Source organism: Hippocampus guttulatus, chromosome 11, assembly GCF_054856545.1.
Source record: "Hippocampus guttulatus isolate MCC_2025c chromosome 11, RoL_Hgut_1.0, whole genome shotgun sequence".
Taxonomy (NCBI): Eukaryota; Metazoa; Chordata; class Actinopteri; order Syngnathiformes; family Syngnathidae; genus Hippocampus; species Hippocampus guttulatus.
This window is the reverse complement of record NC_141271.1, coordinates 4,202,501-4,213,557: the sequence shown is the minus strand read 5'-3', so window position 1 is coordinate 4,213,557 and position 11,057 is coordinate 4,202,501.

Sequence of the window (11,057 nt, the reverse complement as noted above, 5' to 3'; positions counted from 1 at the left end):
TAATTTGTTTGTTGATGAGATAACATTCAAAATAACAATAACAACAATGATGCACACTCGTCATCCCTTCAACATCTACAGCAGCGCAAACCTTTTTCACCACCAACTGGTTTCAAATTAAGAAAAAATTGACGAACTGTCTTAGATTACGTCGTTTACATGTTTCATATTCTTCATGTTTGTCATTTTAATATTGTCATATTCTCAAGATCTTTATATGCTATGCTAAATATTGAATATTTTTCATATCTATCATTTTAGTATTGAGGATTAGTACTTTTACAGTGGTTCTGAAGTGAAAACCCCAATAACAAAAAATAAAACAGCAAATGAAAAACTACCACAACATAAATAAACACACAAGCGTATGCATAAAACACAAAACACATAACTGAACAAAATATAAAGTATTTGACCTTCCCGGAAAAATTTTGCCCAATCTAAACACTGAATTGACTGAATATTACTAGTTAAAAAAAATACGTATGTACAGTATATATTTGTTTTTATTACTAATAATACTAGTGAATATAATGTATGTCTATGTCTATGTAGATGTGTCGTTGAGCAAAAAAGACACTTTCTCATTGAGGCCACTTTTATCCTGTCTCGAGGAAATCAAGAATTGGATGGCACTGGATTTCTTGAATTTCAATGAAAAGGAGACAGAAGTGATGGTGTTTGGTCCCAGTGGCCCTTGTAAACTGGACCGTGATTTTAAATTGGACCGGCAAATTGGTACTGTTTTTAAGTCCAGCTTTCTTCATCTTAGGCAGCAGGCAAAAGTAAAGCCTCTCCTTTCTCAAGAGCACTTCCTGCCTGTCACATCACGGGTGGATTACTAAAATGCACCTTACTTTGGAGTCAATCAATCCTCCATGAAGTGTCTCCAGTTGGTAAAGAATGCTGCTGCTCGCCTCATGACTGGTACTCATAAGAAGGAGCACATAACTCCTACTCTGGCATCCCTTCACTGGCTCCTTATACATTTTAGAGTTCTTTTTAAGATCCTGTTGTTTGTTGTCTTTAAATGGCCTCGCCCCACCTTAGCTCTCTGAGCTCCTCCACACTGACGCACCTGCCAGGTGCTTCAGGTCAGCGGACCAGACAATCGTAGAGGTACAGAGAACCAAGCGGAGGCTCAGAGGGGATTGAGCCTTTTCCATTTCTGGTCCCTCTCTTTGGAATGACCTCTCACTGGAAGTTCGGCAAGCCCCCCTCACTGCCATTCTTTAAAACTTGTATGAAAACTCTTTTTTTCCCCTTTGGCTTTTGACTCAGCAAGAGACTTGATTTTTAGTTTCACTGTCTTTGTGCTTTCCACTATCCTTGTTATTTATTGTTTTGTTTGTTGTATGAATTATTTCTGCTCCATGTACGGAACTTTATATACAGTGGTGGATGTTTTAAAGTGCTTTATAAATACAGCTGGATTGAGTATGTATGTACAGTATGGATGGATTGGATAGGTATGTACAAAAATAAATAAATAAACAGAAAAAAATAAGTCTTGCTTAACTCATTCAGTACCAGCCAATTCTGGACCAAGTCTGAAAAGACGTTTAAATACGTCTTTGGGAGTGAATGAGTTAACGGTTCAAAATTCATAAAAAATATATAATTTTGTATGAAAACAATGAACCCGAGCCATCATAATTGTAAGTACACAATGCGCCAACACTGATGGTAAAAATGGAAAAGACATCTGGCTTTTGGTTTCTCTATGTGCACAAGGTAGACTGTCAGTTTGAGGTCATACTTTTGTCATAGTTCTGTATACACAGTAATCCAAAATTCAAGTATTTGCGTTGGTGTTTTCTGTAATTACTGTAAACATATCAAAAAGGTGGGCTTTTTTTCCATGTCAAAACACAAGAGACACAAGTTGATGAAAGAATCTGCAAAGCCAAAAAAGTGTAAAGCAGTGCACCTTTTCTGACATAAGCAAACGGCAGAATATGCCCATTACAGCAGATAAGAGCTAGATTTGAAGTTATTAAAAATAAATATTTCTTCGGGGAGCATATAAATTATGAGCTTGTTGTGCTCTGCTAATTATGAGGAGTTGGTCTAAAATTTAGACCTTCACTATTTCTAACATTTTTAGCATTTTAATTGCTGCTGCAGTTTATACTGACACTGTGCTTTACTTGACTGTTTTAGAAATGTTCCCTTCGATTCATTTTTCATGAAAGGATGCATAGATAGATAGTTAGCGGGCCCTGGCATTTAAATAAAAAAATGCCAGGGCCGATTTCTTTGTTCCAGACAACAACAGCTGTATCGACATCCTATGACAGGCATGTCCAGCTCTGGGCCTGGAGGGCCACTGTCCTGCCTGTTTTCCAGCTCTCCTGGCTGCAACACACCTGATTCAGATGATCAGCTCATCAGTCAGCTCTGAAGCAGCATTAGAGCGTTCCTGATTATTTGAATCAGGTGTGTTGCTCTTGGGAGAGCTGCAAAACAGGCAGGACAGCGGCCCTTGAGGACCAACTTTGGACACCCCTGTCCTATGACTATCTATCCATCTATCTCTAGGAGCGATGACACTTGCTCGTGAAGGAGACAGAACTTTCTCGGCACTCTCCCATACGGGTCGAAAGAAAAACTGCTCCGGATAAATGAAAGCTGATCCTTGAACCTCTACCTGTACAAGGTAGTAGATTGAATCCTGTGGCAATCAATTTTTTTTTATTTTTGGTATGGCGAGAGAAGTTTTAGAGATGCTGGTGAGTGTTTTCAAGTGAATATGTGCTGTTAGCATTCGATTCATTAAAAAAAAAAAAAAAAAAAAGTCAGGAATGAAATAGTTGAAAATGAAGATTGTTCCTTGTTGATGTAAGCTATAACAGTTGTTATAAAGAAAAGGAGATAAACCATTACTCCTACACGTGCGCTCGATAGCAAGCGCATTAGCATCGAGCTAAACTACTCACAGCGAATAGCGCTGTGGCCTTCATGCGAGCTAGGTTACCAAATCGTTTATTTTCCCTGGCCGATTATTACCACATCGTTTTGTTTCAAAGAGAAATTGTTTAAGGGAATTAGCCACATTGAGTGAATGCCTTGCGCATTTCGTGCAGGCTGTTTTTTTTGGACTGATAGAATCATCGAAGGATTGAACTGCTTTTTGAATTGGATGCCATGTGGGACGTTAACAAAAGACACTTTGGACTTCACGGCCACCCGGTTCCTTGGAGGGTGGTAGGACAGTTTAAAAAGATTCCCATTTTTTTGACAAACCCAGTATTTTTTTACCTGAGATCTCAGACTTTTTTTGGGGTCAGATCTGATACCAAACCTGATAGGAACTGATAATTTAATGTGTTTTTTTTTGTATTCCCAGTTCTGTTGCCAATTATTCTTATGTAAATATATACTCAATATATTTTTGCAAAAAACTCTGTCAGTGTGTCTTCTCTCTGTTGGAGGTTTCCCCTTGACTCCAACTAGAGTCTGCTGTTAACAATCTCACTGTGACCTTAAGTAAGTGCACCCTAACGTGAATAGATTTGGATAAATTGACACACTTGCTGTTGCGGTCAGCAAAGGTAATGGCGGCAGAGGATCCAAACGCGAAGGAGATGGGGGAAGGAAGGGTGCAGGGTCAAGTGGCCCGGGTAGGAAAATGTGGAGCCAGGCTGGGCAGGGAGGCAGGCACTGGAACAAGACAAACAGGAACAATTGAGTATGCAACAAAATATACAAAAATGGCAAGCATGTGCACGAGCGATGGCCTAGATACCACTCATAATGCGAGAATCATCTGGCACCTGCTTGCAGATCAGCAGAACTCTTATACACAGAAGGTGATTGTTAATCAACTGCAGGTGTGGGAGCACCCTCCGGCCCAGCCTGGTAATTAAAGGGAAAAAGTCCCTGGAAGTGGACTCTCCAAAATAAAAGCACTGAAGGAAGAGGGTCTGTGATGATACAGCACACTTGCGAGACATTGATTTATTTGTCCTTTGTCAACTTATTAGAAGGGTGACACTGAGTTGCTTCACCGAGGGTGGCTACACTATTTTAAATGCCAGGGCCCTGGCATTTAAATAAAAAAATGCCAGGGCCGATTTCTTTGTTCCAGACCACCACAGCTGTATCGACATCCTATGACTATCTATCCATCTATCTATCTATGCATCCTTCCATGAAAGATGAATCGAAGGGAACATTTCTAAAACACTGTCAAGTAAAGCACAGTGACAATATAAACTGCAGCAGCAATTAAAATGCTAAAAATATATGAGAAAGGTCTTGAAGTTGCAGATCTTAAAAATAAACCCTCACACTCCACATCAGCAAGCTTTGGAACACAAGTAGTGATGATCAAAGTGAGCAATACGCTTTGAGAAACAGGAAAAGAGATGGTACCTAACACTCATGGACTGTTGTGACATCAGAGGTCAGTTCGGGTTGACACAACGTAACTGTGAAACGGTCTGTTCCGGCTTCACACTCAATGAAAGACATTAGGCAGATGATCGGCTGTGCAACAATTGTGTCATGCAGCTCAATAAGAAATCAATCATCACTCCACAAAAAAATGCAATGTGTGCAAATAAACAAGCAGAAAAACAGCACGGATTAAATGGATAGTCAAAAGAAATTCGGGAGGGACAATAGAGTGTTGCCGTGCTGCACACGGACAGACACACACATTTCTTCAATACTTATTGAGTATATTTTCATTAATGTGTTGCTCCCTGGATACAAATATGGACTGTTAAGTGTCTAAAAAAAGAAAGACCCAAAATATCCATGGACCATTGGAGATATTAATATACTGTAGTTCAACCGAAAGACAAAAATAATCCTGAAAATTTCAGTCTTTGAAGGAAAAGTGAAAGTTCTTCAGCATCAAGGACATTATTCGTAGAGTATTACAAAAGTGTCAAAGGGATGAGTATGTTTGGCATCAATGGATTGCGTAGCCGGGCTGAAAAGAAAAGCTTACCGTTGGGACTGAGGCCTTTTTAATATGTCCACAAGATTAGATTTGTCTATTTCCCATTTGATGTATGGTAGGAAACATTAAAACTGAAATTGAATAGTTTGGTGTTGATGTGAGAAATTTAATTGACACGCAATTGCCCGACGAAAGTCCAAGGTTTCGCGTACCACACCTCTCACCCGAAGTCAGCTGCAGACACAAAACAGAAAAATAAACGAATTTACTTGACTGGACGAAAGACCTACTGAAGGCATCGTTGCTACATACGAATGAAAACCAACCTTTACACCCTAAATCTTAAACGCTATGTGTAGGAATCGAGTTTGGACAAATTTCCATTTTGAGGCGGTCAAGGAAGTATTCCACTTTATACCCTATAGGAACATAATTTACAAACATGTATATGCTGTAGACTGTAAATTTCCCCAGTGTGGGACAAATAAAGGATATCTTAATCTTAACATATTACGTGGCCGCGCACCTTGTTTCTCTATAGTACACTTATAAACCGACGAGCGTCGCATCTACGGATGACCAGCAGGAGGCACAATTGACAGAGAAAAACTCGAAGGTAATTACGTGATACGTGGTCCAAATTTCAAATTTGATCATTTGTTGGAACCCTTAGAGTTCTATAGAAAGCAAGTTCATTTGGCTAAAAGACGCACTGGATTATGAGGCGTACCTTCAATGAATGGCTATTTTGTAATTTTTTTCATATATTAGACGCCTCGCACGAAAAGGCGCAATCTACAATGCCTCCACTAGATGGTGCTACGCTCCTTCCATTCAACTCGAGAGGCATCCGTTCAACTTGAGAGGCGTTCATGACCGCCTCTGAAAAATGTAAATTAACTATTAGTGTACTTAAATGAAACTACGAAAATTGAAAATAATGCATCAAAACAGAAAATCAAGCGAGGAAATCACAAAATAAATTCTATATCCCCCCTAGAGAATTTATTTTGTGATTTCCTCGCTTGACTTTCTTCGTGGTTTCATTGAAATAAGAATTAATTAACGCTTTTTTGTAGGCGGCCTTGAACGCCTATCAAGTCGAACGGAAGAAAGCACGGAGACGGACAAAGACGTACAGTACCTGGACTGGCTGAGACTGTGAAAACCATTCATAAAGTCTGCGTTTAAAAAAATAATAAAACCACAACCACAGCTCTCATTTTTTCAACAAACTCAGGTGTGTCTTTGTCCGTCTCCTTCCCTTCTTTTCTTCCGGTCAACTTGAGAGGCGTTCATGACCACCTCCGAAAACCCACAGACATTTTCTTTATCGTAGCTCCAAGAGTACAATCACATAAGATAAAATAAGAAAACCTTTAATAGTCTCACAATGGACAAATTCCCACTTCACAGCAGCAAAGTTATGAGAGGAAGAAGTAGAAGAACAAAATAAATACAAGCTTGCTGGAAAGGCAGCCACTCTCGCGGCGCCATCTTGAAGTCAAAATAACACAACAAGATGTCAGTCGTAGTTATTTATTCCTTTGTTGTGTATTCACAAATGATGAAATCACAATATAAATTCTGTAGGGGGGGAATAGAATAAATGTTGCTATATCCTCGCTTGCTTTTCAGTTTTGATGTATTATTTTCAATTTTTGTCGTTTCATTGAAGTAATCGTTGTTCACGTTTTTCGGTGGCGGTCTTGAACGCCTCTCGAGTCGAATGGAAGAAAGCATGGAGATAGACAAAGACGTACCTGTATTCGTTGAGACTGTTTTATAAATTAACACCACAACTCTCCTTTTTTAGGAGCTGCAACACATACTTATTTATTAAAGCAGCGACACAGTTCACTGAACCAACAGCAAGTTATAACATTGGAAGCATGTCTCCAGGAAGGAGCCATCTTGGAGTCGACGTATTACTGTAATGACCATACAAAAGACGTACAGGATTTTAAGGCCCTCGGTGAGCTTTTAAGAAAACTGAAGACTTTTTGGTGCGCCCAATCGTGCGGAAAATACGTTACTTTCGTTTACATCACAGTACTGTACTGTATACTGTAGCCTTTTCCGTCTTCGTTTCGCTCACTCCCTGGACGTCTCGATTGTGATAGGTTAGCTAGGATCCAATAATTTAACAGAAGTGTTGACATCATCGAAATTTTGGTATTCATGAGTTTGGACAAGCATATGTGTCATGTGCATGACCATAGTTTAAAGGTTGGAAGAGGCGTTAAACATTGAGTTAATATTGTATAAATAACTCCTGGCAGAGGAATAAGTTGTCCAAGAATGCAGGACAAGACATGCTAACTATAGGCTTGCACGCAGATCAGAACCATGCATTATGGCATATCTTTTTTTTCAACCGCCATCATCTTGGGAGTGTTACACGTGCTTCACGCACACACGACTGTTTCCTGTACATCGTTCATCAACTTGTTTTAGTATAGTATTTGGATGACTTCCCGGGTGATCTCAAACTGCCATACCGACAGACAGTTACTCTGTGAGGAGTAATCAACCTATACACGCTGTCCAGTGCTGATTTTTCGGTTGATATCCCGACATTGTTTCCTACCTGGTGTTTTGATGAAATGCTGTCAGTCTGTTTCGTTTAATGTGCCACACTACAAAAGCGAAAATATCACTAGAGGATTGCTATTTTTTTAAGTGTCTGTATACCAGTGGCGGATGCTGATGCTCGTTTTCAACAAAGAGTGTATCGCTAAGATGATTAGAAGAGGTCTTCAGTTCAACTTAAAACAGAATGAGAATTGCAAGATGCTCCCACGGACGCCTGCACCAAAAGATCAGTGATTTGCTCATTTTGCTGTCAATCAAAAAAAGATTCAGCCTCAGACAGATCATCCAATCATCATGCAGAAAAGCTCAGCGTCCGGGTCAGCCGATACACGCCCACTGTCCATAGACTCCCACACGCGCTCAGCGTCCAGACAGTTTAAAGCACAGTGACGCTGTAGGAATGAATGAGAAGAGAGTCTCGTTGTAACCAGTAATAAGAAGCTTATTCGGAATAAAAGTTGAGCGCGTTGTAGCGCATATTTAGTCAATGACATGTACACACAATTGTATGTGCACACCTATATTTGATCAGTGGCGGTTCTGGGGGGGGGGGGGCAACGGGGGCCAGTGCCCCTGTAGCACTGATCCTGGCCCCCCCTGTGGCCCCCCCTCCGAGCATAGATTACGCAGTTGCGCCGAGTCGCCGACACAAAAGGTTGAACCAAAGTGCGTGGCTTAACATTCTCGTCGGACCCTTTAGTGCGGTGCACCCTTAAAAATGAGCGGGAAAATGAGAAGCAGTCTGCAAAGAAGCAAGTTACCACGACACGAGTGCTGTTATATTTTCGACATAAAATCACAAAACGAAACAAGCCCCCAAAAGTAGCATTAGTTATTCTAATTCCTCTTAATTTAAACATTTAACGTTAAAAATGAAAAGAAAAACGGACATTAAATCATATTTCTATATGAAAAAGAAACAATTTGATCCCGACACAGAGAGAGTCAGATGATGATGGTGGTGAAGGGTATAAAGAGGAGCAAGTTGAAAGCACCAGAGAGGGAGAGTCAGAGGACACTAGATTCATTTATTTTCAGAGCGAAGACACAGAGCAGGAAAGATATCCAAATGAAGATCCTGAGAATGAGGAAGACGACACTACAATAGAAGTGGAGTGTGAGACACACACAGAAGATATTTGCGCTTCAACAAGCACTGGACCATCAGGTATGTGATGCTAAACAGAACACGATCCGGTTCTGTGTGTGTGTGTGTGTGTGTGTAACTTTTTTAGTCTCCGTTTTTATTTTAATTTTTATTTAACTGGAACAATATATAAGACATTGCCATTTAAAATTTGGATAATTATATGCATGTAAAACATCTAGCTTCAGTGTATTTGCAATTTTTGTCCCCGGTCAGGCTTGAGAATGTATACATTTATATTTATTGAATACAATTTAGAAAAATAATTAATATAATTAATAAATAGCATCATTCAATTCATTTGAGACAATTGTGTATGTCTGAGTGCCTCAGCAATGTAAGTGTAGCGGGTTAGTGTATATGCTGTGTCCATGCAGAACTTGTGTTTACATCTATTTGGTTTGTCTTTGTCCACAGACATCAGTAGATGTAAAGAGGACCCGCCAATGCAGCCAGACTTGAAACTGTTTCCCAGGACCCTGATGGGGGACAGGAGAAGGAGCTTCAAGGCAGGCTGGTACCATATCCACTCCTGGCTTGAATATTCTCAAACGATGGACTCTGCGTATTGTTACGCTTGCAGACATTTTAGCCCTCCTAATAGCCAAGACACAGTCTTTGACTCACCAGTTGGTTTCAAAAACTGGAAGAAAGCATCTTACAAAACAGGAGGGTTTGCATTGCATGCAAGATCTGAGCGCCACAAGCAAGCCATGGTTGCATGGAGGGACTATCAGAGAGCTGTAGCAGCTGATGCAACACTAGCCGTTGCCTTAAATAAGGAGCACAACAGACACATCAAAGAAAATCGAGAATACATAAAAACAATAGGGGAAGTGCTATTACTGACTGCCACTCAAAACATAGCTCAAAGAGGTCACGATGAGTCTGCAGACTCGGATAACAAAGGGAATTTTAAAGCAATTCTTGACACAATTGCAAACCATGACAAAGCTGTTAAGAAAAGGTTGACATCCATTCATAATGCAAAATACACAAGCAAAATGATTCAGAATGAGGTTCTGGATTGTTTAGCAGACATGGTTCGAACTGAAATTGCAGAAGAAGTGAAAAACAGTGAAGTTTTCAGCATCATAGCAGACGAAACAAAAGATGTAAAGAAAAATGAACAGATCTCAATTGTACTAAGGTACTACTACAATGGAGCTATCCAGGAAAGTTTCCTCCATTTTGAATCCACAGAGAAGCTCGATGCAGCAGGCCTTAGTGAGAAAATAATCCACATATTGGAAAGTTATGGTCTAGAGTACCAAAAGAACCTTGTAGGCCAAGCTTATGACGGGGCTTCTGTCATGAGTGGGAAGCATTCCGGGGTACAGGCGAGAATCAGAGAGAGAGCAAAATATGCCTTCTACATCCATTGCACCAGCCACTGTCTAAATTTGGTTCTTGTAGATACAGTTAAAGCTATCCCAGAGGTAGAGCAGTTCTTCTATTTACTAGAAAAACTGTATGTGTTCACATCTGGATCAACAGTCCATCCTAAATGGCTTGCCATACAAAGAGATATGTATGAAGGTGCACCAAGAGAGCTCCAGCGTTTAAGTGACACTTGTTGGGCATGTCGATGTATAGCTCTACGTAACATCATGTGATCCAACACCACCAGCTGAAAAACGACCAAAAACACTCAGCTCAAAACTCAGCCAGCACTGCGTACTTACCACTCTTGGGCAGAGAGAGCCAGAAAGAGATAAGGACTGGTTTCGTACAAACCTTTTCTCCCCAGTCATTGATCTTATGCTCAGTGAGCTTGAAAGACGATTTTCAAATAAAAACTGTGAAATCATGAACAGCATTCCAGCTCTAAATCCCCAAAAAGATGCATTCCTCAAAGAGAAGGATCTGTTTTCATTTTCAAAACTGTATGATTCAAATATTGATGACCTGGGGCATGAACTACATCAGTTCAAAAGAATCTTGGAAAGAAAAATCCAGGCTGGGATGCAGAGACCCTCGAGTACAGTGCAGCTCGTACAGTTCATTGAACCATACAAAGACGTTTTTTTTTAGCTCTACAGACTCTGTAAAATCGCTGTTGCAATCCCAGTGAGCACTGCTGCTTGCGAACGGAGTTTTTCAACATTAAAGCTGATGAAAACATACCTCAGATCCACCATGAATGAGGATAGACTAAGTAATCTTGGGGTACTGAGCATTGAGTCTAGGAGGGCAAAAGCACTAAATCTTGACTCATTTGTTGATCGTTTTGCCAAAAATCATCAAAATCGCAGAATACGGTTACTGTAAGGGTAGGGCAGCTTAAGAATGTGATTATTATACTGTTTTTCTCCTTCTCATCACTGTAATGTTATGACTGCAATGTTTTCAAAGTTTGATTGAATAAAAAGTCAAATAAGTCTTTTTTTCCCTGGGTTGAAT